This window comes from Armigeres subalbatus, chromosome 2 (assembly GCF_024139115.2).
Source record: "Armigeres subalbatus isolate Guangzhou_Male chromosome 2, GZ_Asu_2, whole genome shotgun sequence".
In the NCBI taxonomy this organism is placed as follows: Eukaryota; Metazoa; Arthropoda; class Insecta; order Diptera; family Culicidae; genus Armigeres; species Armigeres subalbatus.
Window position 1 is genome coordinate 102859256 of NC_085140.1, and position 9590 is coordinate 102868845.

Sequence of the window (9590 nt, forward strand, 5' to 3'; positions counted from 1 at the left end):
GGATTCGGACTACAAAAGTCATTGACCGGAGATGGGGGTCATGAACCCGTGGCATGAGATATTTGTAGCTTCTCGTTCACTTATCCGGCAATCGTGATCGCGACTTGATACAATATTTGCGATACGGCCCCAGTTCTCGAGGAATCCTTGCATCGTCCTAGAGCCCCCTCGCCGGGTAGATTCCGGCATCGTTGTTGGCTGAAGATCGCCAAATATCGGTAGCCTAGGACGCGCACCAATCCGGAGTCGAATCTCGGTGTCATCTACGAAGCCGAACGTGACCAGACGTGGTCGAAGCCTTACCGGATCCGTAACAGAGAGAGAGAGAGAGAGAGAGAGAGAGAAGAAACCAGGCGTAGAAGGAGAGGAAGGTAGTTGCTGAAGCAGAAGGGGCCTCAGACTGAGGTTAGCTAGCTATTAAGAGAGGGCTCTTAGGGAACAACGAGTGACGCGTCGGCGAATCAGAATTCCTGTATGGAAAGTGCGTGGAGACGCGTAGTACATTGTAGCCACTAGGGCGTTTTGCCTCGCCAAAATGTTAGATGTTTCATCTAAATGTGAAAATTTTCGGATTTTCCTACATTCCTATCGATTGTTATGACACTTTATTCACCTAACCAACATAATTTCAGGTCTAGTTTTTTTTACGAACATCTCAAACACGGTCTTCCGGCAGTTGTAAAGTATGCTTTCATCGAAGTCACTCCTTTTGATAGGCTTTCACAGAACTTTTATGATAGAAATAAATTGTACTGTTGAGAATTCGAATCCACATTTTGTGAAATACGTTAAGAGTGCAGATTATATTATTTCCCTGAAGTTCATTAGTTCACCAAATTAGTCGGCATTTTGTAGGTCAACTGAAACAAATAATATTCTTAAGAAACATTCTATGACAATTGTTTCTACAAATTTGTCCAACCAAGTATGATGCAATTCTGCAGCTCGTGCGGAAATCAACAGAATTTCCTCCATTCTACACTAATTTCGTTACTAGATGCAACAATTCCATTCAATCAGCCACCTCTCGTTAGTCAGCACGGCATCAGCCGCAGTTCACAAAATGCAAATTCTGAGGCACCTGTCAGCCTGTCCGGCACTCGTCAGCGGGGATTTTTTCTCTACGGAATAAAACGAAAGCGAAACGAATTTCATAGCCCACAGAGCAGAGCTGCCTTTATTTCGTCGGGAGATGTGGTTCGTCGTCGTCGGTCAATGTCTATGACGCACACGTGTTGTGGTGATTTGTGGTAGGTCATCGCGCTGCTTCAGTCAGCCTCAGCACGTGCCTTTTTTGCATATTCTGTATGAATAGGAAGGGATGGGGGGAAAGATGTCCAGTGTTTTGTAGAAGATTTTAGCCTTTTCTCCATATGTTTGTTAAGTTACATTTTCGTGATATGAATTTGTAGTTGAATAACAGTTCCAAGAGTCACTAAAACTGGTATTATGAAATAATTACAAAAAAATCAAAAAGTTTAATAACCATGTATTCGATGACATTAGTATTGCCGTAATGTTGATTACGTCACTTTGTCAGATGACGGCAGATAATCCGTAACGTATCTAATAATTTCTGAAAGATTTTAATCGTTAAGACCATTTCATTATTAAACAAATAATTTCACAAATGTGTCTCCTAAACGTCATAGAAAAACTCTTATATTTGTTTTTTAACGGTAAGTAACAACAATATAATTTTCGTTGGATGCCCTCTCACTGTTTTATGAATTACGACTTGAAAATGTAGATTACCAAGTGCTTATAAATACAAGTAAATTTCAAAAGTTTTCAAATGGGTTTATATGTTTTAGTGTTAAGACTGATGGTGCACATTATACCCCAATCGACACATAAGCGGCATTATTAAGGAAACACGTTCCCGCGCTATCAACTCCTCCGATCGACGCTGTGTTCGTATGAATGTGGAAACGTGGCGAGAATAATAAGCTGCAATCGGTGATGGTGATTTTTTCTTGGTATCAAATGTAGATTTTATTACTTATTTATTATTTCTAGCAGAATTTATTATTTATTAACCTACCCTTGATACCGGGGAAATAACAGTTCGCGCTCTTGATTGCACCCAATTACAAAGGTGTCTTACAATGCTAATTGGCTACAATTAAAAACGGCTTTATTCGATTATTTATACGGATGTGAGCTATAGGGTATTCGGTACGATCATCTGAGAACGTGATTCTCAATGAGTAATTGCAATGTGGGTTGTAGGCAAAAATGTGGAAAATATTGTGGATGATTTGATATCAATTGTACAGAAGTATTTTGACTATTATCTCATTATTTAATTACACCAATTTTTACAAATTTGAAACTACTCAACAGAATTCTAAAGATCTACAATATGGAAATGTTAATATCATGATGTTCAAATCATAGTAAAATGCGTTTATTTATTTTTACGCAAAAGTAATTAACACGTATTCATCTAATTAATTAAACCTTTTGAAATTGTATGTGTACAGAAATAACGTATACGATTACGGAAGAAAAAGAAAACAATTTGGTAGAATCGAATAGTTTTAAATAAATTTGTATAAGAATACATAATTTTTATATGCTATACTTTGAAGCAAAACCCGGAAGATTTTTGTGCACAATTATAATAATCTCCTCTGTGTGTACACATTTAAAGCAGATTGGCTAAATATGACTTTTCAAAGCAATTTATAAAAGAATTGAAATAAGATTAAGGTTACTAATACAGGTATACCTCGATTATATGGACCCTCGATTATATGGACCCTCGATTATATTGACTTCGATTATATGGACTTTTTACCTCGACTACATGGACATTTTTTTTCAGCTAATTTTTTTTTTCGTGTTTTGGGGGTTTGAAAAGCTGTTGAATGTTCCACGTCATATTTTACATTGATTCTATATTTATTAAGGTGCACTGGGGCAAATTAGGGCCAGTATGGCATGTTTTCGAAGCTCTATATGAAAGCGCATACTAAATCATATGATCCGCTGCTAAGATTGAATCACCATTTTTACATTGCAACTTTCATTGTAATTGTGTATTTTATTCATCAACAAAAGCCACGGCCACGTCCTTACAAATCTGTGGGGAAAGATAACACGTATTTTAGGTGATCACTGATAAAAAGAAAACGTGAACCGGCTTGTCAGTCTGACAGTATGGGAAGCAAGTGATGAGATGAGATTGCCGTATTTAGCTGTTAAACCTTTACTTCCAACCTTTTTCTGCTTTTGGTGTGTGGAATTGAGTGTAGAAAAACGGATGAAGCATTACCATCCAATAAATCTGAAACACTGAGACTTATTTTTTTTTAGCAGTATGTCCAGGAAACTGAAAGAGTTTTTTTAATGACTGCTACCAGCGATCGTAATGCTCACTTATATTCACGAGCAGAAGATGCTCACTCACATGCATATTTTCGCCGAGAAATTATTTTGCGGGAAAGAAGAAAGGCCTGGTGAGAGATTACTATTTTCCCCCACTGTCAGTGCCACGAAAATCTACAAGAAGACTTTCAAAAAAAGTTATGCAATATCCCGGTATTTATGTTCGTTAAGCACATAGCTTGCGGATTATACTGATGCTTAAAGGCAGGCAGAGAAATTGAATATCGGGAACGAAGTTAGCAGTTCTTAAATGAATTGTTGTTTAAAGAAAATTAATGGTGCAGGCAGCAAGAATTATTTGAATTTAATGATGAATTTACATTGATAGGAAGGATTAAATTGCGACAATATAATCAAGAATATGCTCTGCTAGATTTTCCAATCATTATAACCGTAACATCTGGTTACGGTGTCCAGCTCTTCATTCCGTTGTTCAGTTAGAAATTGACTGCCAATAACAAAAGCACCCAGGTACATAGTCCAAAATATAAACCTTGATATCCACTTTGAAGGTGTGAATGCAATTGACACTGGTAAAAATGTCACTGATAGGGGACTGAGGATCCATATTTACATGCATTTATAATAATTGTAAGAATCCCCATCAACCGCAGCTTGTTGCAAGCGGATCGGTTTAAAAGTGTCAGAGAAGTGTGATTGTTTATAGGCGTTTTTGCATATAAAGTATTTAGGCCATTACATCAGAGCCCATAGTCCGATCCGGCCAATTTTCAATAGGAGACAATAGGAAAAAATCTCCGTCGAATTCAATTTGCTGCGATCAAAAGGAACATTGATAAGTGCCAGTGCTTCCATATAAAGTTTGTTTTTGAAGCGAACATATAGCTTAGCTTGATGAAGTCTTTATTACTTCTGTTTCTCTGTACCGTGTACCACGAAACTCTGGCCATCCGAAAGATGCTCCCTAGCAAACCAAAATCGAGCGAGACGCCACGCAAAACCGTTTTCAACGTCAAACGCCCGGATGAGCATACTTGACAATCGTTGTTCCGCAAATTGTCACACACGACTGAGCCTACCAAATCAATGAACTGGTAAAAAAAAGTCTTATTACTAACTTAATCTTAGAACGGTTTGCAAACTAGCGACTTAAAAACGGTTACGATCTTATAAAAAAATCAAAATTTTCTGAATCATCATAAAATGGGCCCAAACATGCGGATTACACTGTAAGGCAATAAATAGATATTTTTTGCAATTCCTAATCATAATACCTGGTTTTCAGTTCATCTTTGAATGTTGAAACGGCCTACTTTTCCATACCAATGGAATGGGTGCTTCAATGACTATTATGCAACTCAAATGGGTTGCATAATAGTAGTTTGTGCAACTAGTTGCAAAAAGATGATTTTTTCAGCACGAGTTGTACGTTTATCCAACGAGGCTTGCCGAGTTGGATAAATACTACGAGTGCTGAAAAAATCGTGTTTTGCAACGAGTTGCACACGCTATTTTTTGCAATGACGAAAAATGGGCTTCAGTATGTTAAATATGTACCAAATTTTACAGCCTAATTTACCCCACATGATCATTCTGGCGAACAAATCATGTTGCTGTAGAGAACTATCAGATTCCATGGAATCTTACCACATTGCATAGCTCTTCAAGTCATTCGGCGATAGATGAACTTGCATTTGGAAAATTATGATGTCTTGTCCATCAAACTATTTGATTCATGATGCGACGCAGAAAATACATTATTTGAACACTTACCCAAGCTAATTCAGCAAAATGTGGTCATGTAACTAATATTCTGATGTTGGTTTTTCATTATAGCACCCAAATGAGTGCTATAATGGATTTTATGCAACCCATTTGAGTTGCATAATGGTCATTAAAGCACCCATTTGGTTGGTATAGAAAAGTAGGCCGTTTTATCACTCAAAGACGAACTGTAAACCAGGTATTATGATCAGGAATTGCAAAAAATCTATTATAGCACTCATTTGGGTGCTTTAATGAAAAACCATCATTAGAACAGTAGTTACATGACCTTATTTAGCTCAATTAGCTTGGGTGAGTGTTCAAATAGTGTATTCTCCGTGTCACATAATTAATTAAATAATTTGATGGGCATGACATCAAATTCTTCAAAGGCAGGTTTTTCTATCGCTTCATGGTCTGTCGAGCATACAATGTGGCACGATAACATGGAATATGTTTGATTCCTGCAGCACCATGATATTTTGGCAAGATTGGTCATGTAAATTGTACCATTTTGGTACGGATTTATCATATTAAAGCCTATTTTTCGTCATTGCAAAAAATAGCGTTTGCAACTCGTTGCAAAACTCGATTTTTTCAGCACTCGTTGTATTTATCCAACTCGGCAAGCCTCGTTGGATAAACGTACAACTCGTGCTGAAAAAATCATCTTTTTGCAACTAGTTGCACAAACTACTATTCTTTTATTGTATTAAAACTATTTTCATAGTTTAAATTTTTTTTTTTGCATCGATTATATGGAAAATTCGATTATATGGACTTTTTTGCATCGAAAAAGTCCATATAATCGAGGTATGCCTGTATCAGTTTCTATTAGCTTGACTCATTCGATTGCAAATGTTTAATTCATATGTTTGTATTATAGTAATTATCTTGTATTGCTTGATAACTGGTACGAGTTATTCTGTCAAGATACAAACCAAGTTTGTATCGAAACCGAAGGAGTAATTCAATCACTCGGATACAAAATTGTTTGATTCCAAAACCGTGTAACGAGTTCTGAGCTTATTGCGGATTGGTATTTAACGGTGACGTGTTTGCGATCGGACGGTCTGTTCCATGCCTTGCTGTTTCCCCATGTGTTGGAATTTGAATGGATTCGGACCAAAGCGATTCGCGAGATTCCTTTGGTAGTCTGGTGGCGTAAAGTTTGAATAGAATTTTAGGAGCGAGTGCTAGGAATATGAACCATGTTCAAGATTTGAGTCTTGAAGTATTTCGCGAATGAAAGACGGTAAGCCAGAAATTCATACTTCGAAAGCATTCAAACTTATTTAATAACAAGATAGGGAAAGGGGGTTCGCGGCTAATGAATATTCCTCGACGTCGAAGTCATTCATATGTTTAATGTTCATAGAAGTTTAAATACTCAGTTATTAGGATAATCTGATATGCTTAAGGCTCCCTCAAACCTAAGCGGTTTCATCGCCGCCACGGAGAGAACTAGTCGCCGTGACTATAGCGCTGGGTAACTGCATGCACTGTTATATTTAAGCTTCCATATCAACTATGACAAAAACGCTGTTGCCAAGAGACGGCGACATTGGGGAGCCTTGATGTCCCCATGGGTGTTCTTCCGGAGAACATATACTATACTTGACAAAGTCCTTCCAGTGGGTCCAAGAGAGAACCAACGACAAAGGTTTATTTTTGTCGAAGATAATAATGACAAGGATCCGAAAAATTTTGTCAGCAACAAAAAAGAGGACAATTTTGTTGCTAATTTTTCATTTCGTTATTTTGCATTATCTCTGTAGAAAATTTCGGTTTTATGCTATCATAGTTTCTGCTTTTATGGAAATATTCGAAAATCTAACTATTATTACAAAATTAGCATCGTATTCTCGGAAATATCAGAGCATACAAGGCAAATGATTCGTGTCATATTGTGTTTGGATTTTGATAAAGGCTTGTTGTGAGGTGCGTTTGTCAGTAACAAACTCTGTTGACGACAAACGATATATTGTTAGGCGTTGCTCAAATATTGATTCCCTGTGATTGCCCAAGCAGCACAATCGAAGCGAGTTTGGTCGCTGCGACTTCATTGTGACTGAATCTGGTCATATATGAGTTCTAGCAATCTATTTTAAACATGTATGCTGCTCGGGTGAGGCATGTGAGGATATGGAGACGCATGGTGAGTTTGAGCGGAGGTGCATCACATCTTGTCACTAAACTAAACACACAGAAGTGATGATTTTCGCTCATTTTGTGCTGCGGACCTCACTTCTGTGTAGAATAAGTTGAAATGCATCACCAGAACCGGTGCTTCCCGGGTTTGGAGCTATTTAATAGAAATTTATCATGAGGTATAGCCTCCCGAATCAGTTATTTATCATGAAAGCTTCCAAAAAAGTCTCTCGCGGTATGCTACATATCGTAAATGTGTACAGAGATGATAAGTGAGAGACTTTTCAATTCTTTTTTGAATTCAAACCTTGCCTTCTAACCTTTATCGAACTGTTTCAACAACAAAAAGCAATATTTGGCACATCTCTAAGGTTAGGCTGCAAATTTGATGATGATGATGATGGCCCCGCCACGGGAGCGGGCCATTTGGCATAAAGTCATTTGGCATAAAGTCATTTGGCATAAAGGCCATTTGGCATAACGGTCATTTGGCATAACGGACATTTGGCATAATTGTAACCAACGTCAAAAGTGAGGGTCTTTTGGCATAACGGACATTTGGCATAATTTTTCTTTGCGTTCGCTAAATGGTGACTAAGTGGTGCGGGAAACACCCCGGAATAGTAAATATAACACCCGTCGATAACAATATTAAAAAGACATTGTCCTCTCGTGGAAAGAATGCATTTGCAATGCAATGCAAAAGTAGGCGCATGCCCGGATTAGAGCAGTGGTGGATATAATCCCCTCTTTAAAAGAAGGCGTGTTGACGGATTATGGCAATGAAGGATGTGATCCCTTCTTTAAAAGTAGGTGCTTGCCCGGATTATAGCAATGGAGGATATGATCTCTTCTTTAAAACTAGGCGCTTGCCCGGATTAAGGTCATGGTGGATCTGATCCCTTCTTTAAAGGTAGGCGCTTGCATGGATTATGGCAATTGATGAAGTGATCCCTTCTTTAAAATTAGGCGCTTGGCCGGATTATTATAATGGTGGATGTGATTCCTTCTTTAAAGTAGGTGCTTGACTGGATCATGGCAATGGATGATATGATCTCTTCTTTAAAAGTAAGCGCTTGCCCGGATTAAGGTCATGGTAGATGCGATCCCTTCTTTAAAGGTAGGTGCTTGCATAGATTATGGCAATGGATGATGTGATCCCTTCTTTAAAAGTAGGCGCTTGTCCGGATTATGACAATGGTGGATGTGATGGCTTCTTTAAAAGAAGACGTTTGCCCGGATTAAGGCAATGGTGGAAGTGATCCCTTCTTTAAAAGTAGGCTCATGCCCGGATTAAGGCCATGGTGGATGCAATCCCTTCTTTAAAAGTAGGCGGTTGCATGTACTATGGCAATGGCAACCTACTCTTCTTTAAAAGTAGGTGTGTGGCCTGAATTGTAGCAATGCAATGGTGGATGTGATCCCTTCTTTAAAACAAGGCCCTGCCCGGATTATGGCAATGGTAGATGTGACTCCTTCTTTATAAGTAGGCGCTTGTCGGGAATAAATCAATGGCAGATGTGATCTCTTCCCCGAAAAGCTCAATTCAGATTGATTTGGTTGCAATAACTCATAAGTGACTTGATTGATTTAATGCGCTTACCCGCATTAAGGAAATGGTGGATTTTATCCGGTCTTACGGCGCATGCTCGGATTGAAGCAATGGTGGGTGTAATCCCTAATTTAAAAGTAGGCATGTGCCCGGAATAAGTCATTGATGGATGTGATCCCTCTCTCGGAAGCTATTCTGCCGTTTTGTTATTTCGTTCTCCCGAAAATGTCTACCATCAATCTAAATTTATCAGAAAACAGCCTCGACCTACTTTATCTACGCTAAACATTACATGAAATATCTCTTTTGCTTTCACAGCTCGAAATTATACCAAACGTCCGTTATGCCAATGACCCACTCTTTTCTTACAGTTCAAAATTGTGCCAAATGTCCGTTATGCCAAATGACCATTATGCCAAATGGCCATTATGCCAAATGGCCTTTATGCCAAATGACCTTATGCCAAATGGTGTTATGCCAAATGACTTTATGCCAAATGACCCAGACCCTCCCGCCACATACCCCTACAAAGGTTTGAGCTAGACGATTTATCTTTAAAATATTTAATTGTGATCAATTTAATCAGATTTTGCAAAACAATAAACGATCCGATTATTTTCACAGGTATAAACAACAAATTATCATCGCTTTGCAGCAAAAAATATAAATAAGAAAAAAGCACCGTTGAGTTCTACTGCAGATGTTCGCAAGCATCATCAGTGATACAGCGAGTCCGATACAAATACAAAACTTGTGATACATCTCGCAT